At 42.9% G+C, this 24628-nt stretch overlaps 1 protein-coding gene across 4 annotated transcripts in view; it reads right to left on the reverse strand.

Annotated features, from left to right (window-relative positions):
* Nucleotides 1-24628, reverse strand: part of LOC126869684 (lachesin-like) — a 283334-nt gene that overhangs the window by 107143 nt on the left and 151563 nt on the right. The gene's annotated exons all lie outside the window — the stretch shown is intronic.

Here is a 24628-nt window from a genome sequence, read left to right on the forward strand (position 1 = left end):
ACCGATTGGTACTAAACGGCGGAGGAAGGAGAACGATAAGGGTTGCCTCGGGAGGGAAAATATCGATTAGAAGCGATCGCTCGTGACCGAATTCTGGAGCAGAAGGAAATACGTTTACCCGAGGTGAACGCGGTAATTACTGAAAAATTCAAAGTGCAATCAATCGATTGGTAGATAGGTTCATTCGTTTAACCTGACTTTCGACGCTGTTCGAGGAAATGGAAGATTCCCGATATGCTTTCGACTCATTACGCGTTTCCTTATTAATTACGATGTTTTCTTATAAAGTCGTTAAAATTTCAGATAAAACGAGGACATCGATAACTCTGTAATATTTACTTTACAATGAGGCATCCTCTTCGATACCCACGCCAAGCGATCGTGTTTCAAGACCTAAGACTTATTGTTAGATCGTGATGGATCTTCGACGCGGTGACTCCGAAGAAAAAGTCAATCCCTTTCATTTCGTCAATATAAAACTGTCAATATTTGATTCAAACGTCAGTATGAAAAGTTCTTTCCAGAATCTCATAGACTTCGATCTACATAATTGCATTTTATACGGTGATCCTCGAACCTATTTTACCAACGTGTTCGAAATGTTGTCAATAATATAATATAATCACGTCTTATTAAAACACCAATAAAATCTTTCAATGTTTCATATAACGCACACATTATGTACATAAAAGTTTTTCTATGGTGTGTTCAAATACTTTCACGAGTCGTTGATAGAAAGTGCACGATATCATAGCCATAATGCAATTTGATTGTTTGAATAGGACGTTTGTCTGTAGCCGCGTATAACCGTAGAATTGTCGTAGAACGCCGACTGAGAACCGCTTTGTTAATGAGTCATCGATACTCTATCACGCCTCTAGACACCCACCTAATGGCGATGACTCATGGGCGACTTGTTGGCAAGAGGCTCTCCAAGCGGCTTCCAAAACGTAAGCTGAAACATCGCCTCTCGTCGCGGCCAGACAGACGCTTTCGAATCGGTTGTTCCGCGTCGCGTGGTTTCACCCGGCAGGTTAAGAGCATCAGCGATAAATACAAGGGATAGGACTGTAAAATATAGCCTGTAAAAGCAGCGGCTCTAATCACGACGAATGGATGTAAAAAAAAAAAAAAAAAGAGAGATTACCGCCCTCTCAGACCTACTTGAGCCCTCCTGAGCGAAGCTCAAATCACCCCCATTATATCCACATGCTCTGCTCGCTTCTATACCTTCTTTTTTCCGCGAAATCGTTCGGACTTATTCTCTCGATTCTCCCTTGCTCGTCGTACTTCTAATCCAATTTTGCAGATATCCCTTGTTAGATTCTAGGTCTTCGTTTCCTGATGTTATTCGAGTGGTGCTACAGTAAAAGAATTTTCTCAGATTAAGTCACGATGGATAATAATTAATCCATTGGTATTTATAATCGTCTGACAAACAGTCTGAGATTTAGCAACTGTTCCTTATTAATTTCTACATAAGCTTGTCAGAAGTCTCGAATCGATTAACCCCAGCGTTCAGTAATTTCTTATCATATAAGCGCATTAATATTCAAGTCTCGGGAAACGGATGACCTACTTGCACGAGTTCGTTCGTTGCAAGAAGACGACGTGTAAATAATGGAAAATTGTAAAGTAAATTTTTAAAAAATTGATACACCTTCCCTTCCTGCTTCCAGTATTTGTCAGCAGGAAAGAAACGAATGCTGTTGAAATATAGTAATTTTTGCTGAGAGAAGTAGTAGTACGTATAAAGTAGGAACGTTCAATGTGAAGGTGTTATAGTCTATCGGTTGGTTTATGCTTCCCCGATCGTTAAATTTGAAATTGAAAAATTGAAACGTTCAGGTGTGAAATCTCAAATTTGAAATTTATACATTTAACGTTTCGAATTGAAAACGAATTAAAATTATCCAGAATTAAGTTTGGCAAGCCGAAATTCGGAATCCGAAAGACCGCGTCAAACTACTTACCTCCGTTTCAATATCAACTAACCGGCAATAGGAGCGCAATCATGCAATTACAGTTTGCTCACCAAGTATTAATAACAAGGACTGAAAGCACGGAAAGCACAATTCTCCAACGTATCATTTTCACCCCGTCTGATTATTAAGACGCCGTTATCGCTTCAAGCCGAGACTTCCCCTAGATTTATCATTGTTCGGCTATATCGTGCGAAGTGGCAGTAAAGCTCGAGATCAGCAAAGGGTATCGTATCGCCTACGGGCTTCTCCTCTTCTTTAATACCGTTTAACGCGCCACCTTTCTACCCCTTGTCTCCTGGACTGGGCAGTTCGATCGTTCGCGGCATAAAATCGAGCAACGTTAATTAGCGAAATAAACTGGCCGTCGAACGTCGTTAATCGACACGGTCATACGCGCTAAATAAGAGACCCGAATAGGTGGCTACGATATTCGATTTGGGAAGAAGGATCGATGAAATCCAAGCGTCGAGCTGCAGCTTCCCCGTTTTCTGTCGGCCGTGTGCAACAGCCGGTTAATGGAATTGATTGGAGCCGCACGCAAGAGAGGATATCTCTGGCAATTAATCAAATTATTAAGCCGCGTGCGGTGCGTCGATCCGCGTGTTGTTCCGTAAATATCAGCGCGACGATGGAGGCGTGAACCGCCGATAAAGAGAACGAAATACCAGCCGATCGGGTCGCCATCAATTTCTCGTTCAACTTTTCCTTTTTCAATTACAGCAAGATACAGTATTCCGAGCAAAAATCGACGCTTTTTATTCCAACTTCGTTTTGTTGACAAACGACGACTCTTTCAATTAGCGATTTTTTGACACGTTTTAAATTATGTATTTTTATCTTTATTATTCCATTTGACGCCTAACTAGGAGCCGTGTTTATTTGAATTTTGTACATCGTTGTTTAACACGACGATTACCACGGTGACCGTGGCAGGTCATCCGCGTTGCTAAATTCTTCAGAACGATTAAAATATGACGAATCTAAAATATCTCCGACAAGGCGAATGACCTAGATAACACTGCCAAAGTAAAATTGCGCAAATACAGTGTAATATCTCGCAAAAGTTAACCGTTACGATGTAAAAATATAGCATAAGATTCGCGCGGTAGTCAACGCGTTGATCCATATGCATAATAAATAATTCGAAATCACCGCCCAATTTCTGAGCTTTCAAAATTGTCGAGACAACCTAATACCTCTGCCGTAGTACCGACGTAGTATATCTTTTACTGTCATAATCTGACCGTAAAACTAAAGTCCCGTATACGCTCTCCTAGACACGTACGAAAGAAACACGACAGCGAGAAACCAGTTCGAACGAATCCACTGGAAATTTTATAACCACGCGTGTCTCTCGGTGTGTTACTACGGGGAAGAATAGATATTTATAACGCGGCACGCGTCCGTGAGGTGATCCGAGATTTCGGCAGATGCCGCGAATATGCGATCAGGCACGGTTCCAGCAACGATTTTCTTCGTCCGTTTCGCGCCGGGAAAGTGAATCGAGGTGTCGAATAATGGGCTGAAAGGGATCGTGGAACAGGGACGAGAGATTGGGCGGTGTGGGTGGTAGACGAGAGGAGGTGGACGCGACGTCGTGAGAAGAGTGACAGTAAGCTGTTCGTGGAACGTCTGCTCGCGCGTTCGCGAAATTGCCACTAGCAGAAGCTTTCGAAGTAGCAGAACCGTCTGCATCGGAACGAGATGGAGCGCATTGGGCGCCGGTTGCATCTGCAACAGATAGAAGACACTTTAGTCGATACGTTGCGCCAAGTCGTTGACGTTTCTCGGATCGATCCGTGCCGACGATAATTCTTCGGGACGCGTCGACGCCGACGGCTGACGGTATTATTTGCTTTTAAGGGAATCGCCATCGATATGGATTCCGTTCGGATAGCGACAGGCACGTGGTACGTTCCTGTCGATACGACCCACTAGACTGGATCAACCGAGTAGATCGAACGAAATAGCAGATTTTGCTGATTGGAACTGGATTGGCGGGAGAGTGACTTTGTTATCGCAAGATTTGATAATTGAGTCGTTCGGAAGCTGCGCTAATCACCCGTTCACTTCCTCTTCGTTTCTTAGTTTCATTACACGGATACAGAAGCAGTTTCCAATTCTCAAGAAACAAACTGATTTGCTTTCATAAATTCATTGACTGCAAAAGTATGATATAAATGTAATAATAAATTGTCAGGTAAATTTAGAGTACGAAGTTTCTGTAATATTCGACAGAGTTAATCAACGTGGCCTGCGAATAGCCCGATTCGTTGCGATTTTGTTTTAGATATGATGCGCGTGTTAAATTTTACCTCTGGCTTTGATTATCCATGAATTTGGTCCAACGTCGATTTAAATATTCGCTGTACCATTAACTCGCTATTTTTGGAATTCTAAAGATGGAATTTATTTTTATCCTTGGCAATTAATATTAGGGTTTCACTTCGGGCATTAGTCTTAATGAATTTTATTCTATATCGATCTCTTCGTTGCATTATTAACCGAATGATTTATAAATCGTAAATATCATCACCGCTGATATAGAAGAGGAGCCTGTATATCCTGTTAGATAGATCCGGCAAACGAGTGTATCAAGACGAATAGAAATGGAAATCAAGGTAAAGTAGAGGCACGTTAAAGGGCAAATTTTTATACAACAGCGAATAACAATCTCGATACACACGTACACGACGAATATATCCCGCATCATTCGACTTTACGTAATATCTGCAGCCCGTCGAATACGTGATCCGATCTTTGTAACGCGCCTGTCCGACCATTCAGCCATCCATCCGTCCAACACGTATCCCAAGATGTATGGACTCTTGAAAGTGCATCGAGCCACGTCGCTATTAATAAGCCGCAAGCATCGAACCCGCGCACCCTTAGAAATGCATCCTGTGAAACTGGAACAACCGTTCTCTCTTCGACGTACGATCGTACACCCTAACTCGGATCAAGTTCCTCGTTACTCATTTCCAGGAACTGCACTGATAAATCCCTCAGTCTCGCTTAAACGGAACGTTTGATACTGTCAAGATTCGTAATTTTAGCAGAAGTATTTTCAGCACGAGTTCTACGGTTCTGGCACGTTGCACGGTGTTCATATAGTAAAAAGTTATTATATGAAAGTGAGCATTTGCGTGGATGACGAATCACCGAGAACCGAGCGAATATTTGTGTCAGAGTATCGGTAGCGAACGAAGAGCAATTGGGAAAATGCACGCAAAGGTAGAGATTCGGTTACACGTGATAAAACTGCTATTGTACGTGTGAGATCTTTAACTCCCGCTTCGTGCAAACTGGATCATCGTTATCGGCAAGATCAAGTATTTTATTTTACAGCTATTCAGCGAGCAAATGACCGAAGCAGTCTTTTGCTTTTACACGATAATTAAATTAGCTCGGAAGTTAGATGAAATTGTTCGTACAGTTTCATAGGATAGTAATATTTGAATGTAACACAGAAAGTAATAAACGTGAAATCCCTTTGTGAATCGTAATTATCCCATTCATCATCATCCGAGAGTCGAACGAACGAGTTTCGACTGAATCATGGAAAAATTCGAAACCGTAAGAAGATCGTGGAAGAATCGAAAGTGAGACTTCACAGAGGCAGAGTTTAAGGGAACCGAGTCGTATTCGGCGAGTGGATCGTTGCAGAACAAATCTAAATCACCACTGACTGAACCCTACCGAACCAACATTCCTCTGGTACATTCGGGAAGACGCATACACGGTGGCTCAAAAAAATATGAAGAAACGGCAAGGTAAGTAGTCGTATAAATTGCCCGCGGCGCAGCGGTCCACCGGTACAATACGACTTCCAAGCGTATGCTCGCTCGCTATCGCCAATAACTCCGGTCCTTTCATATCTTGCCAATAATTCGTCCTCTAGCCAGCGGCGGAACAGAGAGAAAAAGAGGAAGAGAGAAAGAAAGAGAAAGAGAGAGAGAGAGCGAACTAGAGGATGGCCAGAATACGACGCGGGTGGATGGGTGTTCTTTCGGGTAAGTTCGTGGAGGGCGACCCAGGGAAATTTATCCAGCAGATAAAAATGTCTGTTAGAGTTTATATAGGGAACGGTGAGATTTCAATAAAACCCTCGATTGTAAAGTACAGATAGAGGAGGCCGTCCGGACGTTACACGGGTCAGTGAAGCTCAAAGTCTCCCTCTGTCCTCTCTTTATCGTCTCTTTCTCGTAGAGGCTGTTTCTCCAAGACTTCCACCGTTCTCGCTCCTTCCCTGATTCACCGGTTTATACCCCGCGAATACGACACGCCCCCTGTGCAGCGTCGCGTTATCGATACGTGAGCTTCTTTTTTCGCCGTGGAATCGTTTCTCGTGGAGTTAGAGGTTGCTGCAACCGGTTCAAGACGTTTACTCGAGGGATGATCGAGGATGGGCTGGAGCTTGGCCACCCGAGACCCAAGTCTAGTCTCGTTGTTGTTACTGTTTGTCGAGGATAAGGATGGTGGCGATGGCGGGTGGACGTGTCGTTGTTGGAATTTGTTTGATTCGAAGGTTTACTCTTGAAAATGTCACGGATTCACGACGGAGGCACAGTCGAGTTTAATGGGAATTCTGTTTGCTCTTTGATTCGTTTGTTGGTCCAACGATTAGATCGCGTTTTCTAACATTCAAGGGGGAGGTTCTATTAGAAAAAGAAAGGTTTAAAATATTTGATCTGCCCGAGGTACGAGGAACATATAGCCGAGGGAGAGGGATCGAGGAAGTGAGATTTTTCTATAGACGTCGTTAGTCATGGGGGAATCAATAAGCGATAAAGAACCGTCTACACGAGCGGTCGCATCGGGAACAGTGATTCCTAAGCGCAGTAACGTTCTAACAGCCCTCGAACATGTGGTCGTCGCCGCTCAACGTGGCAAGCCTTGAATCAGTCCGACTAGTAGCTACTATCAATCCTGCTCGCGCGTTCGCTTTAAGGCTACCCATAAAGACAGAATCGGGCGATTTAACCGAGGACCTGTGCTCCATTCCTTCTCGTTCGGTTCGACGGCCGAGAGACGCACGTTCGCGACGAGCTTACGACCGATCAAATGCTCGTCCGCTGGTAAAAACACATATTCCCGGGGAATTAAATGAGAGAAGGTTTACGGCCGACGAGGACTTTGTTCACCGCGTAATAAGCGATGCCAATGGATCCGAGCAACGTGTTCAAAACGAGGATGGAAAACGTGGCTGAGAGTTTTCACGGCCGTTGATCTCGAACTGAAACAAAAGAAGTCGTTCCGAGAAGAACGTCGTCTCTCGTTCTTTCGAATTCTTAATTTCAGGCTCTAAAGCGCGTTTAACGGGCAGAGTGAAGTAACAATTTTCCGGATGAAACGTAGCTTGTTGTTCCTCTTGTTGGTACAACGATATCTATCGTCCAATTAAAATTATTGCTGCTGGGATTTCTATGGAATAAAAATTGAACGGAACAAGTGCAGGTGGAACAGGATGATGGAATAGAGTTTCAGTTGTTACATCATTTATTTCGGGATGAACAACACGAAGCGCGAATGAGATCCAAAGAAGATTTCGTCAATTGATTCCTCGATACCGGTACATTTCTGGTATAAAATAAATTGTTCACAATTCGTAACATAAACCTTAAACGGTGTATTTGCACGTGAACCTTTCTGATCATTTTGATATCTAGTATTAGGTCTATAAATTAGCTCGTCTATTTGGTGGCCGGCTGTACATGTGTCGATAGCGAATGGTCGTTCAAAGGGAAATTTCGAAATAACAGCGCTTGTAGAGAAATTTCTAACATTGATCAGCTACGCGATGATCCACAGTACTCTATACGCGCGACGTGGTCGCGCGAGAAGTGGATAATTAGTACAACCGATCCGAATAGTCTCACGCAGGATTAATTACGCAGGCTGCGATGTACGCGCGTAACCACATACACAGCTGAACACATAAATATTACACGTAACACGTAACACGTGCCCGTGTCGCCGTCGACGCACACGCGTTTATATACATCTCTGTATGACCATCCATCTAGTTATAGACAGGGGAATACGTCAATTTGTGAGCATGTGTATCTGTACGTGACTAAATAAACTTCCCAACACTTGCCACGTACTACACCGCTCGCGTACACTCTGGACACCACTTAGTATTATCGGCCGAAGAATGACAGAACTCCCAAACATAAATATATATATATACATATACTACGTATGTGTGACTTTGTCTCTACTGATGTGTTAAGTGTGTATATAATATATATATTACCTAACTGGTGCAACTTTTAGACACACAAATGCAGCTGACCGACCAGTGGCAAAGTAGCACAGGTGTTGGCGTCTGTTGGCGAAATCGAGTTTCCTCTGCCACGCGCGAGACTGTGTGGTTCTATGCGATCCGACCATTTGGTGGTGTGTTCTACACGCGTTTTCCTAAGGTGAACCGTAGTAGCCGACTACGTGAAACGACGAAACGGTGAATCGAGGGTGTGTATGTGCCGGACCAACGGTAGTTTAGACCACGATTTATAGGGCATTAAACCAACACGCGACCAGCCAACCCAATGCTCGTTCCGAACTCTTCTAGGCACGCGTATAAATATGAGCCACCCTTCTTCCGCAAGATTATTCTCCCGCTTCTACACCGGGCTATTTTCTTAGTCCTAAACCAATGAAATACGCGTTGCGTTTAAATATTTCATGGTAACCTGGCTTTTACTACTTTTCGCTCCATGATTTCTCTATTTGAAATTTGGACGACCAAGAAGCTTACTCGATACTCGATACTTACTGAAGCTTAGAGGATACTTGGATAAACCGAAGTCCGAGTCCGCTTTGCGAACCGTATCGTTTGACCAGGATTAAGAATCATCGAACGAACGCAAGTGCGTCTGTCCGATAACGATAATAAATAACGATCCCATGTCAAAGAAGGAATTCCCTTGATCTATATCGATATCCTCTCTGCGTGTTTTTCTTTTACGACCCCTATCGTTCGTCCCCTTCCGCGTATCAACGCCGCTCATCATTACGAGCTCTCTGCCGCGCCAGATTAGAATTCTTATACGTTCAAGATGGGAAATCGATTGCTACAGGGAAGCGGATTCTCTGGTGGACCGTACGAGGTACGGTTATAGCCTCGTATCTCGGGGGTATTTACAATATGGAAAAGACAATTTTCTGTTAACCGTTAGACAGTCATAAAACATGCAGAGGTTCGTTTAATGAACGATCATAGTGTATTTAAGAGGGAAATTAACGCGAGATTATTTTCATCCAATTGTCGGACTAGCTATTTTCTTCTGCTTAAATCCATGAGTCAGCAAAAGCGAAAGTAAGTTTACTCCTAATGGCTTCCCTTACTTCCCGTTTCCTCTTTCTTTTCTATTATTTCCTTATTCTCTTTTCTTTTTCTTTCCTTTGCCTTTCTGCGAATTTTGCAGTTTGATTTCGAACGATATATCTGCGCTTAAATGTACGTCGTAGAATAAATAATACATAGAGCGCAGATGACTATGCTAAGTCACGTTTTTAGACACAAATAGAAAAGAAACAAGTAGAGATTAAGTAGAATTTTCTTCCATCCTGGAAATATCACAACGAATAATTTTCTCACGTCCCTTTCGTTCTTTTCTCTCGTGCCTGTTTCTTCCTCGCGTTCTCATTCCGTCACTCGTGTCGGACGAACACGCGTCTAAATTTGTTTGTTATCCGCCTAAATCGTCCAACATTTTTTTCTCTCTCGAACGAGCAAGTGTGCACGTTGATTTTGCACGAGCGTGTCTTTTATTGCGCACGCACGTTTCCCAAAAAATAGAAAGCCCATCAAGAGAGAGAAAGCAAAAAAGGAAAAAAAGGAGGGAAAGAAAAAAGAGAAACGAGAGGCAGAAAAGAAAAACGCTAAAAATTGATCCTTGAAATCGCGTGCAATTCCGCGGGAATGCTGTTTGTTTGTTGCACGGGAGCGCGCAAGAGAGCCCGACCGCTATTTCGAAAGGGAAAACAGTAAACGGTTCTCACGCGGCGTCCACTTGCGAAAAAATGTTTCGACGGGACTACAAAAACGTCTGTTATTCTTGCGCTGCCTCGAGGTAAACTCGTTACCGCGGTTCCACGGGCGGTCGCACGGTTTTTCGTTCGCGGCCGCTTGATACAGCAATTACGATGAGGCAAACATGCGATAAAACTCTTTCGACCAACTTTTATTTTCCGCAGAAAGCGGCTGTATTCGAGCGAACAGAACCGGAGGACAGAACACGAGCTGGACACAGCCGGAGAGAAAGAGAATGAGTGACAGGAGGGGGAGGAGGGCAGTGGTGTATAAAAGGAGAGTGGTCCTAGACTTTCTCTCTCTCTCTCTCTCTCTCTCTCTCTCTGTTGCTGGACTCGTGTGTTTGCACTGCGAGAACCGGTCGTACACCGGTTTCCCAAATAGAATTTCAATCTGGGATGTAATCGCTGAAACTTCTGAGATCCCGCCGGCTGAATTGCATCGATAGAAGTTTCATGCCGTTCCGGGAACGAAATTTTCCGCGGGATCGACCTTCATCGAGAATAAGCGTCCTTCGATTACGATTTATGAGCCGCTTAATCAAATTTTGATACCGGCTCCTTCGTCGGGCAGAAGCTTAGTAGATCGAAACGGCCGTATCTCCATCGATGGTCGTACATCGCGGCTGACAACTCTCTGGCTGTATTTTCTTTAGCCGCCATTTTCCATTTTCATCGAATTCCGAAGCCGATTCCACGTCGATTCCATAGAAGCGGATACTCAATTTTTTCCCTGGGAATTCTTTCAGAAAAAGCTTTCAGGCCCCATTCAGGTCTCCTATCCTTTCGAGGTCCTTAAAAGCTCTCCTCTTACGTGGAACTCTTTTGAACGAACTCGAATTACCCCGATAAGTTTTTAGATTCGATATAATTTTGCGCAACGCGGACCACAAAGCTTCGAGTGGAACGGGGTCTGAGTATTGGCCTTCGTGTCGTGTGTATTTACCGCAAACACGTAGCCAAGTACGTCCGGGCCTGAGTGGAAACGAAGGGGAGGATTGCGTTTCAACGTACGTGACGCAAGTAACGAGAATCGGAGGCTTTCCTCGCCGGATGAACAACCGATGATGAATCGCATCCGAGGCATTCACGCGATCGGCCCGTGCTCTGTTACGTTGTTTCCGTGCAGATTACGGTTCGTCGAGCCCCAAAGAGCCTCGCCCCTTACCACCCCCTACTTTCCCGTTCAAAATCAAATCTTACGAATTTACAACGTACTTTCGTTCGTTCGTACTTTCGTTGCTGTTCTTGCAACGCGATTTTCACACGCGTCGCTTTACCTTCAGCCATTCGACGTAGGAAGCTTTAGAAATTGCACCTATGTGTCGTCTAATCCATTCGATTCGTTCGATTCCTTAGAGTGCGATTCTCTGGATGAGTTTTCAACAATTTTCAAAAGTATCTCGACAGCAGGCGTTCTCAAATGTATAAAGTGGAAACGATGAACGACGGGGCAGCGACAAAAGGCAAGTTCTTTGGCGAAATTGAAGTACGCAACGAGTTAAAGTTGGCTCGGATAAGCTTGTTGGTTGGCCTGCGAAGTAGATGACAACGTTCGCGCGAAGATTCCGGGAAACGAAACGAATCTCAAAGCGGCTGCTCGTGGAACACGGTAAACGCATTCTACGGTACGAAAAGGAAGGAGAGAGGGAGCTCGTCCGTATGTCTTTCAGACTGCATTACTCGAATTGGAGAAGGAATACACTTACTTGACAATACTCTAACTAATGACAAAATCCGCATTCCTTAGCTACCAAACCAATAAAGTGTACATAAAATATATAAAGACGTACAAAGATACGTAAAGATTCGTAATACGTCGAGTATACTCGTCGAGCATTTGCTAGACGAGAGGAATATCTGTTTAGGAACCAATTTATCATCCATTTGGCAAAGATCATGAAAATAGGAATTTTTTGGGCTGGCAAATAAGTCGGTGCGCCGCTCAGGTTGACGACTAAGTAGGAGGAATATCTGTTTAGGAATCAATTTATCATCCATTTGGCAAAGATCATGAAAATAGGAATTTTATTGGGTTGGCAACTAAGGATATGCAAATTTTGTCAATACCAATTAATGGGGGAATATACGTTGGTCCCTGCACACGTTCCCCACATTTCGGACTGTTGGAATACAACGATATTAATCGCATACAGATGAGGTGATTGATCGAACGGATTCTTTCCTTCGTTGTCCAGCGATATCCCCACTAGTGTACCACGACGGCTAGCACGTGAATGCCCTTTCGAGAATGCGGCGGAAGAAGCGTAAGGATATGGATGGAACATTCTCGATGGGCACGTCGAGAAGCTACTAGAAGGTTCTGTGGCACATGTCACGCCGCACAGACATCCACACAGGTCACACTCATTACTGCATAGAGAGTGGGGTTCAAAACCTTTTCAAGAGCCATGGGTCACTAAGCCAGTCAGTCTGTGAATAACTAGCCAACTGTCTACATTCCATAACACTTACTTATATTCACCGTAATAATTGTTTAATAAATATCACATTATATAATTTCAACACAAACATTGTGTCTGACACAGATTATTAATCTTAATTCCAAGATTAAATTCTAACACGGACAAATGTTCGCGCTCATCGGCCAGCATCGCCTTTTCTGGCATTTCTGTCTTTTCTTAACAATAAGAATATACACGGTACCTGATACTTTCTATATTCGGTAACTTTGTCACTATATTCATCTAAACGAATATGAATCGTTAATCGAGCTTCTCAGAAGTCAAACTGATTGACTCCATTTTTGTGATTTCTTCAATTTCATCGTCTTGAAACTTAATTGGCGTTCAATTGCTCGAGGAATGTTTAATTAACTTTCATGAACTTATTTGTCGAAGAAAAGTCGTACAAGCAATCGAACATCTTAATACGAATCGTAAAGAGTGAAATTTCTAATATCGTTCGCTCTGCTTAATTGATAGAGTTGCGTTGAATTCTGAATAATTCTTTAGTAAAATTCACCACCAGTTACCACCAGTCGATAAAACTATCCGAATACTTGTGAACGATCTTCTACTTATCATCATCTTCTACTTATCATCTATTTACATCATTTTTTTTTCTTTTTCTTTTATATTTTAACCTTTCTTCGCTATTTTTGGCATTCCAAACGATTCCTTGAGAAAATCATGACCGGTGATTTTCAAACTTCGTGTTCTATCTTTTTATCAGACTACAGGATTTTTACGTTAGTTTCTTAGCTGTTCGAACATTTTGTTCTTTGAATCATTTTGTTTTGTGGGAAATATTTAACTTTTCTTTATATACGGGACGTTTAATGGTCGGAATTCTAGCCACCAAGGAATAGGTAGATATCAGCCGTCCATGCAGGAGAATCTCAAAATTAATTTAAAAGTTGGTTCGCGTACACGTTGCTGCTTGGCCACCGCGTATAATGACCGCAGAGAGAAGCAGCAGTTCCGGTGGAAAAATGAGCGAACCGTGGCCACCAGGTTCGTTACTTTCGCCCATTGACCAAGCTTCTCTCAATTTTATCCTGCCCTCGTTCACTGCCCTCAAATTTCCATGGCCAACTTCATCGTAGCGTCGTTCTTCCAGCTTTCGAACATTCTTACGTCGCGTCGCGTCTAATTCTCTTCCCAAATGCGAACTCTTCCGTGAAAATATCTATATAATGTATATACGTTTACTACATACGCAGAATGTACAGTGTACAGTCTAAGAGAATCCAGCATTTTCATGACATTTCTAAAAATCCTACGAGAAAATGTACGAAGCAAAAGGTAATCAGTCTGGAACTACGAGCTGCGATAAAAAAGTTTTCCAAAAATTTGCGTTTTCGATAGAAAGGTAAAGGTCATCTCGATTTTTGCAAATAACACTATTTTTCTCCGAATTAACCTGTTTAATAAGCTTATTAGTCCGACAGTTATAACGTTGTTCCGAATATGTAATTCGGTTGAAATAAAATAATTTTCCATAGTAACGTATCTAATCATTGAGCCCAAGTTTCTGAAATCAAAAGATTATCAAGTCAAAAATACGTAGCCCTATTTGCAACAATCAGGGTGACATTTGTCTTTAGTTGAAAAACCAATAAAAATGTTAAATATGGTCCCACTGAATATTGAGATTCAAATAATTCTGTGATTTTTACAAAAAATATATACTTGTGCTAAGCATCCCGTAATCTCTATATACATTTTCACATCTTAATCTTCATTTATATTGTTACTATACCAAATAATTTTCAGATCAGCTTTCAAACTTAGCCGACATAACCATAATAGTCGAGTCTCGTAATACGATTAACAAGGATCCAAAAGGTTTCGTATAACGCGTATAATATATACATTAAACGTGTCTACAAACGTTCGAATATTTTATTGTGCCTGCGTGGATAGGTCATATATTCCGGAAGTATCGAAACCTCTATCGACGTCGAAAGCGAGGGAGGTCTCGTTTCCGTTCTTCGACAATTAAATTGCGATCGATCACCGATTGACATTAAAAGCAATTTCCACTCTTTCCAGCAGGAAACTGCATTAAGGGGTTCCGATGTCGGAGTGGAGTCGACATCGCGAAACAACGCGAATCCCAACATTAAAAGCAATTAATACGCGGACCGTTTTCATTACGATTCCATTGGCGAATCCCGATCGAATCTACCGATATCGGCGTTATCACAAAACCCACTGCTATCTAGCTTCGCGTACGTTTTCCTTCTATCTGGCTTCCGTGGCAGGAATATTGCGCCGAGACGTAGAGCGCAAATGAAACGGCCCTCTGAATTGCCCTAAGAAATGTACACACGGATTTCTACATGTGTACGTGACCCGTAGCATGGCATATGCTTGCTCCAGTTCCAATTTCTGGCTTCGCTACCCTTCGGTTGGTCGAACTTAAAGCGCCCCCGTATCGGGGCACAGTGATTCCAGTGGCGATAGAATGGTTTGCGGAAGAAGCAGCTGATACAGTCCAGTTTCGTCAGCGAATGTGCGCAGCGATTAGTTTTTTTCTTTTTTTCTTCTTGCAATTGTCCGTGAAATTTTTCATGCGAGTAGTTAGGTTGATCGGATAATGATCCGATTTGTGTTCCTCGTGATGAACGAATAGTTTCGACTAGAATTTCTAACACTCGGTCTTCGACTTTAGCTTTTCATTTATTCGGTTATTCCCTCGTTATCGAGTTTCCCATTTCGTTAATAAAATATTTCTTTAGTCTGATGAGATATAGCCTGATACTCAGCAACGAACATTTTTCTACGAGAAAGTATCAGCAAGATTTTATAAGAAACTATCTATTTAAAAAAGGCTATGAAATATACCTCCATTTGCATATTTTGCAACTTCATATTCATACAGAATATGAAAGTGTATTTTTGTATAGAACAATTTATTCAAGGGTATTTAATTAATATCAATTTCTCGCGCAATATTGCAGTATTTTTGCTGCTTGCGTTTCTAAACTAACATTTTCAAACGAAGTGGCAAATATCTAAGCAACGCGTAACGATACAGCAAACTCGTGCGTCTAAGAACGAAACTGTCCATAATGAGAGAATCGGTTGCAACAATGTTAAATCATTCTACTGTCAGAATTGATATCACATTTTTGATATTATGCAGATACTTGTATGCACGCGACCATATTGCGGTCGCTGCATAGGATCCTTGGCGGGTTCGTTCGTAAAAACTAAAAAGTAATTTCGCGTAGAATCGGACGGACGAAGCTTTATGCGGCAAGGATTGCCGTTTTCGCGGTCGAATTTAATTTCACCGTGGCCACATCAACGGGAATAACAATATGAGCTGCGCTCCACGAGAACGCGCCATTCGCGAAGGGATTTGCATTTGCGTGCCGTGATTAATTATTACCGAAATACCGTTCAACATCGACGCTATCGTAAAATGAAATTACGCTCGTTCTCGTTGATTTGCATTGAAGATCTTTCGATTAAAAGCAACAATTTCGCCAGTCATTTGTTCTTACGACGCGGCAAGTTCGTGACAGTCGAAGTATCGCACCGTATAGACGTATCGTGGCTTCTAACGACGTGATTCGCCGCGCAAAGCGTTTTCTATATTTTTACCCATTTTCCACGCCTACGTTTATATGGGTACATTATGGACGCGTGAATTCTGCACGCGCAGAACCAAGATTTTTACGTGTGAATTTTGGATACGCGAATTTTCCACGTGCAAATTCTCACACGCGGAAGCAAATTTTGCACGCGTGTATTTTTATACGTACGCAGGTTCACGTATGCTCTTAGCAATAACGACGAGAGATAGATTTCTTTATACGTATTTTCGCGTGTAACATAAATTTTAATATTTTCTGCAACATTACATATCGTAACGTAATAGAATGTTCACATATCGTCACGCGTAACCGAACATTCTTGCACTTGTCATTAAATTCCATTCGGTAAACTATTAGATTGACAATTAAATGATTGCGGATTTTGTCATTAGATGGTAAAATTAGATTGTAATGAAAAAATCCGCGACCATTTAGTTGTCAACCCAATATAACATCTTTGTCTAACCCCATAGCCGATTTCATATTCTTCGTTTTAAATCATCTGAATGCCGAGTTCCCTAAACGAAACTCCCTCTCGGGCAGATTCTCACCCTCATACGCAAGCTTCGTCCGCACCCTTCGAAGCGTCAAGTGAAAACAGACATATGAACGGGAACAAGTTGATACAAAGGGAGGACAATTAATCATCGATATTATTTCCCTTTACGCGTGACATAATGCTTCGAACGTAGCGTGTCATCCAAGGTCCCACCCTTGCGATAATTTGTCTAGCGGAAATTGAAAAGAATGACGAATCGTCTGGGACCAACAATTCCGCTACTCTGTCAAGCTTCTCCGATATTAACCTTACTCAATTTATTCAGAATTATCTCAGTGTATTCGACGAGGTTACCGAGTCGACTCTCTACGATGCACTTTTAAATAAAGCTATGCAATAAGGGGAAAATCGCGAGAATGTAAGAGAGACGAAAATAGAGACAGCGATATTGCAGACAGGCAGATGTCAATGACAGAACCATCTGGTTCTCATGGATGCTCTTTCCTCGGTGGAATCTACTATCCGCACACATGCACACACATATACACACACACACATATATATCTATGTATGCATACAAACGTGTGTACGCGTCTGGAAGAATATACATCATTACCCCGTCAGTCTTACTTCTTCCCGAGGAGCGTGTAACAGCTGCGTTGAATAGAGAGTCGCTGCTCGATAGGCTCGACGACGTTATCGCGTCGAAAAGGGACGACGAGGTTTCTTCTTCAACCGTCGGTGAAGGATTCATTGAAATTACGGGGAGAATGGAATCGCGGGAGTGTAAAAATTCAATCCCGAAACGTCTGAGTACTTTGGCCAGTTATAAGCCTAGCTTGGTGCGCGTGGTTCGCGTCTTAATAGCTCTGGTATTCGATTTGACCGTGGAGATATCGCGAATAGAGAGGTATAATCGCGTGTAAAATAAATAAGCGTTCTCCTGGCGAATAATATCGTGTTTTCTCTTCGATAGAGCTCTTCGGTGGAGATTAGAATTCTCGTGCAAGTGCCAAAGCACACTGCAAACACGACTTATCACGAGATCCTTGTTTGCAGAAACCAGCGTGTCGTTACGTGTGCCCTTCGCGCGATACCACTTGCTTTGTCTTGTAGGAAATTCGGCTATTTTCCAGCTGGTGAGAACCGTTTCACGAGAAGAACAAAATAGGGAGAAGTGTTTTTGTATTCGGACGAGAGTCAATCGTTTGTCGCCGGTCCCTTTGTTGAGCTAAGAGGAGGAGAATTTAGAGTAAGAGAAAGAGAGAGTGAATAGGTTTTATTTTTTTTATGGATTGATTCGAATCCCAATGGTCGTTTAAACCCTCGCGTTCGACATTAAGTTCCACAGAGACTGATTTAGCACGTGATTCTATCGAGTCCCTACCCGAGGTGGAGGCTGGGTTATTGAAACTATATTTTTGCTTTGGCTTGCGCGCCTGAGCGCCCGGGACACCGTAAACAAGCTAACTGCGTATCAAAGAAAAATTGCGAATTTTCAATTTTACGTATCGAAATCCTTCTATACTTGGCCATTAAATATGCAAAATATTCGTTGCTTGTCTATCTACGAATATTTTCTATTCCTTCGTAGCGTACTCGAAGAATATTTTCATAGTCAGACACGACACATCTAACGATCTTCTCACAATTCTTTTACGAAAGACAACAAAAATTCTTCACCTCCTAAATTACCTAATCCGCTCGAATCCACGCTACATTCTTCGACATTTAATAAACTGACAAATGTACTACGCAAGTTACGCACGTGGATCATAGACTTTCCTCTTACGATTTTATAATTTTCGTAAAATTTCGAGAAATTTACTAACATCGACATTTACTAACAGTTACTAACATCGATAAAACTTCTCCCGATAATATCAGTTCGATAGCTCAATTACCAACAACACTTACGGATATATCACTCATTTTATTCTTCGGTGTATATCAAATTTCACAACTAACGAGAACTATCTTTCAATAAAACGCCCAGCATCGAATGGATTAATACTTCCAACCTTTCTCAAAGATCTCTAAATCTGCCATCTTCGTGGAAGCACAAATACAAGCGATTCCACCCTTCAACATGAATACACGTAATAATCCAGGTATGTCTCGATTCGGTGGTCCTATCGATCCGAACCTTCCATTTTTGGCTGGGATTATTGGACGCTGGTTTACCGGATCTTAATTCGTATCCGAAGTCAAGGTACAATGCGAATACGGTTCGGGATACGCGTTTCGAAAATGGGCAAAGGATCCAGGTTGGCGAGAGGATAGATCCGAGATTCCTGGAGATCGTCGTGCTCATCCGGATACGAGACTAATACGCAAGGCGCAGCGGTGGTTGGATTGTCATTGCTCGAATCTCAATCGAAAGCTCGCATGACCGATGAATCGATATTAAAGCACGCGGAATCCTCCGAGGGATGATACGAGATATATATCGGTTGATAATCCCAAGCTACCAGGGAATCGCTCAGTCTTCGCTCGATCTCGTCGATAGTTGGATCGTTCATTCGCGAAGCTGAGATTTAGCAGGAAAATGCGAGAGCAAAGTGTATCGTGAGAATAGGTGGAAGGAAAAAAGTCGCTTGGCATCCGAGAAAATTGATCGGAGATTCAAGGAAAGAGGCAGGTCCGAGCGTGGATCGGGCGACATCCTCATGAAATTCCATGAAATTGCATATTCCTTTCTGACGAGGACAGTGCCAGTGATTTGAATATCAAAGATCGCTTGCTCTTTTTCGCCATTGATTTCTCGACTGGAAATTCCAGCGGAGATCGGAAAGGCCAAGGGTGAAACAAAGCTATCGTTTGATTTAGGTTTCGAACGATGGTTCTCGCGAACGAGGCGCGATTGACATTTCCAGGGAAAAATGCATCGTCGATGAATTCGATACGTGGAAATCATGTAAATAGAAGGATCGTGGAGATAGTGAAGATCAAAAGGGAAGCTTTCAAGCTTGGTTTTCGCATTTTCGAAGTAACTACTTAATGGTCAGGGCATAGTTGACACGGTGGGCAGATATTTCATTAAAACTTGCAATCCGATTCGAAACGGGAACGAAAGTAAATCCTGTTAAAGCTCGCCATTACGGTCAAACGTTTCTGCTCCTCCAACTTTTTCGAGGAACCCAAGTGGACACGAAATAATTGTGCTAATAGACCAGAAAAACCGACGTGCTTTGCGCAAAGGGAAAAAAGTTTGGAAAGTTAACGAATTAGTATTATTTTTGTTCCATTCTCTTTTCTCTTTCTTTTTTTCTTTTTTTAAGTTGCGGCGTGGATATTTTGACGAGGCAAAAGTGTAGATACGAAAAATTGATTAAAGAGACACGAATTTATTATCGACCGGATTGATACACATGACCGGTGCCAACTCACCGTGTATGCGCGTGATTTGCACGAGAAGATATTAAATTCACAGCATTCTCGTTACCGTGATTGACGACTTCCGCGAAAGTTCGCGAGATTAGTGGATCGACTAGCACCGCTGCGATAAGGCATTACGATTTTGTGGTTGACACGCGAGCTAAGCTACAGCAAGAAACGTACACATATTTTGCTATCTGTCAGTGCCAGCGCTTGTTAGCCGAATCGAATATAGATCGTTGAAGCGAATATTTTTTCCTAAAAAACGGGTACACGATATTCTTCAAATTATTCTCCTTTTAACTATGTCGTATTAAAATACATTTTTTCCAGCCACCACACGATATAAAAGTCCAAAAATTAACAAAAATCAGCTTATATCTTTCCCATACAGTGTTCGTCTGTTTCAATGCTTTGAAGGGTTTTACACGAGCTTCGCCGGCTTTTTAGTAGTTCCATTTGGAAACATTTCTATTTTTACGAACGAATTCACACGATCATCGAGGAATGTTCCACGCGATTATTACACGAACCGGAAGGGATTGACGATCGTTTTCCATCTCGCGTGAATCGATTCGTTTAACCTTAATGAAAAGAGCGCAATTGTAGCCGGTGAATTAAGAAATCCGCAGCCATGTATAACCATGGAACTTTGTCTTAAAATAACTATTATCGGCGCGCGTACAATTGGACATCGTAGACGATTCAACGAAGAAATCGAGTTAACATCGAGAGTGATCGAAGTAAGAGCCGAGAGGAAAGTACGGCCACTTGGCTGTCGGTTCCGAGAGAAGCTTTCCGTTCCATTTCTACGAATACGAGGCGCAGTGGTGGAAAAAGTTTAGTAAAAATGTTGGGACTGTTCTTGGCTGCGGAAGCTGGACCTTCCGCCTTTTCTCAAATTGCTCCACGAATCTCGGCGTCTCTTAAAATTTCCATGCCATCGAAGTTTCGAAAGAAGCCGGCAGTGGCTTTAATCGAATCGATTCTTCACCGAAGAAGATCGTGATTAAAAACGCTCCCCTTGAACGCTTCGCGGTAGAGCGCCGGGTCTCGCGCTTTCATTCGGGCTGGTACGGCATTAAAATCTCGGGCAACTCCCGGCGATCACCTGTTCCACATTTATTACGGGTGCGCGGGAGAAATTCTCGAAGAATATGGAGATGTTCCGCCGGAGAACATTTCCATTTTAATGCCGTTCCGAATGTATTCTCGCGCGGCGTGAATTCTAAAAAATGCAACCCCCGCGTCTCATAAATTCTTCCGCGGTCGGTGAAACAACGTTTTGCCCTAGAAAAGATTTAAAACTAGGCGGTCGAAAAGAGAAACTTTGAAAAATCCGCGTGCGCGATAACGAAGTTTCGAAAAGTCATCTGAAGGGAAACGCGAAACAAACAACGTCACACTTATGTTTGGCTCTGGCAAGAGGATCGTTCGATGTTTCAACAGCGAAACGTTCACTATCGTTTGGATGGTTGGCCAGCGAAAAGATCATGGCTCGTAATAAGATATTTCGAGTGGCAGAACCGTTTCTTTTATCGGCGCTTGCATTTAAATGCAAAGTATTATTCAAATGGCACCGGTTTCCTCCACCCCTTTGCTCTGTCTCAACGCCTCCTCTTCCTGTCCCTTATTGGTCTTTCTTGTTCTCTTTACCTTCTGCCTCTCACCCTCTCTCTCTCTCTCTCTCTCTCTCTTTACTCGGCCACGTTTCATTCTCTTCGTACTTACGCCTTCTCTCATCTTCCTTTTTCCATCTCGTTTCGTCCACGCGATTCGATATTCTTTACCTAACGTTTCTCCTCTTTCTCGTCGGTGGGACGGTTCGCACGCAGCTGAGACGCCCCTGGGACAAGAGGCTTCATTTCCTGATATTCAAATGCGCTCAAACATCATACCCGGCCATCGTGTGCCCCACAGAGGCGCTACGCCGCGGTTTCCGCGCGGATAAGCCGGTTCAACCGTCGATGCACGCCGCCAACGCGGCAGCATCCTACTACCGCGTCCCGCTATGCTCGCACCTTCTCTCGCTCCTCTCTTCTTTTTCTCGCCTTCTGTCTCTCCCCCTCTACGTTTCATTTCTCGTCTCTCTTCGTTCCTCTCTGACGGCCAACAAGGCTCGCAGCTCGCGTTGGAAAATGCAAATCGCCACCGGTGAGAGCAACGGTTATGAAATCGTAAGGGACGCTGTGCTCTCTTTTAGGACGGATCCCGTTATAACGAAGTCACAGGGCTCGTTTTTTTCGTCCCACGGAATTGCATTGGTCGCGATGGTCGGTCTCGGTTCCACGCGAGCTAATCTTCAGGAAGAATATTAAAGTCAGATATCGGGGAACGATGGCGGAACGGTGAGGGAAGTTCGAAGGAATCGAGTGGGAATTCCTGCTGATAAAAAACATTCTTGTTGTTGGAAGAAGTAACTTGGGAAATATGAATAAGTCGAGGCATTCTGCGCGTATTCGGATAAATCAACTCTCTGATGAATTCGATGCGTCCAAGTGGTCGAATACGTACACGGATTTCCACGGGTGTGTGCATTGCACGTTCGAATGTTTCAGGTGTTCCGTTCGTCGGAACGTCGACACGTATTCGGCGTAACCGTAGCCTAGTAAGCAACGCGCAAGAAGATTTATTAATTCCAACGAGTCGAAGGAAGAAAAGCACGCGATTCTTGCCGCGTCTCTTCGTTCCTTTTCTTCCAGATCGAGTGGCGCATTCCGATAATCAGAAGGAAGACTTCTTGGCACTCGCGTCAACTTGGAAACCAGATCGATATGAACGACTTCCAAACACGTGAACTCGCCGCGTTCCGCGAACTTTCCACATTCTTTTCTCTTTCTCTCCTTCGATTCGAGTTTGTTCTCTCGACGCGCCTGAGAAACCAGTCTATACGTATATTGCGTGCACGCTGTTCAATATGCCTGGCTGTCGAATCGTACGATATTTTCCCTTCTTTTTCCAGTAACCGAATTTCTCTTCCTCCACTTGCCAGAAAAGGAAGCAGAACGTATGGGAGAATGGGACGGAGCGGCGAACGGAAGAGCAAGACACGATCGTGTGAATTAGAAATGATTCGGGACTTAGAGAGTGCAACGGTGCAGCACGAGAGAGTGCCGACTACCGGTCGGCTCTGCGTTCCAGGAATCGTCGAAAACCACCAGGATACGGTGTACAAGGAACAAATAAGGCGACAGAGAGAGAGAGAGAGAGAGAGAGAGAAGGAGGGAGAGACTGGCGAAAGGGACGGACGCGATTCTTCGGACAGTTTTCGAGGATCGATAAGAGGAAGACGGTATTGAATCTTGGATGAGACGGACGACGACAAATTGAAGGATCAAAGCGACCGAGGGAACCACGCGACGCGGTTTTATTGTTCCACCATCCACGTGTCTGGGTCTGGTATGTTTGGTATGTTGGCTGGGGCGACTTCGTTTAATTATACTTCGTTTAATAATAATCGTCCGCATAGACTAAAATCATTTTTCGTTGGAGCAGAGTTAATAATTGATCGCTGAAAAGCCATGCTGTTTAACTTTATAAATTTGAAACGTTGAAAAAATCGACAATATCTAGAATATTAGTGGTATTATACAATATGCAATGTTCTTCGATTAAACACTCAAAATCTGTGTGTTTCTTTTTTAAATTACTATTAGATACTAAATAGTATCTGGTATAGTGGCAAGGTTTCTGATTATGAAATTTGTTGGAGCATCTCTGTTTATACGAGAAGAAAGCCGTGTCTCTCTTTCGACTTTCTACGGCCCTTAAATTGCATCGAGCTACCACGGTTCCCACTAAAATTGAAGCGCGCGAAGGTTTCGCGGCGGTCAGCCATCTGGCCACCACACGCTAAATACCGGCACTTGGACAAAAAGAGCGGGACTAAATGCCCGCCGGGCAGAGAAATAAAAATTTTATTCAATATTCGCGGTAGTGAAGCGGTGACGAAGCGGTGGCGGTCTTTCATGTTTATTCGAACAGGTATCCCCGTTTATAATATCAAATATTACGATATGCAGTGAAAAGCAAGATGAACGAAACAAGACAAATAAACAAGACAAATTGTTAAGAAATGATGGAACTTCGTTTGAAATATTAAGTCGACGTTAATTTATACGAACTGTGAAATTCATATGAATTATATGAATTTAGATTTCGTCCACGTTGACTGCCTCAAAAAATTCCGATCTAGGCTCTTTCACTGTATTTCCTCTTCCATACGCCACTGTTAGATTACATATTACAAATACCGTAAGTTAGATTCATACTTTGCACCGTTCAATTCATCTTCTTTTCCAACGAATTTTAGATCGACATGTAATTACGAATTCGTTATTTCGTTCTAGAATTCTTGCGGATATTTCGACGATTCGTCGCCTCGTACGTTTCTATCGTTACTTTTCACACGTACAAAATTCTAACCAATTAATTATTTGCCTAGAAATCCTAGGAGATTTGTGTGTATGGTCGCACTCTGTTTTCAATGTCAATATTTTCCTCGAAACTCTGTGCGATCCTTGAAAAATATTGTTACACGTACTATCAAAATCGCATTTTATTGTCTAGGAATAGAGCCAGACGTATTCTATCGGATAAATTTTCACACCTTGCCAAGTTCCTCCCACTCGGGTAGCCCATCGTCGTTCATTCGTT

The sequence above is a fragment of the Bombus huntii genome, chromosome 9 (assembly GCF_024542735.1).
Source record: "Bombus huntii isolate Logan2020A chromosome 9, iyBomHunt1.1, whole genome shotgun sequence".
In the NCBI taxonomy this organism is placed as follows: Eukaryota; Metazoa; Arthropoda; class Insecta; order Hymenoptera; family Apidae; genus Bombus; species Bombus huntii.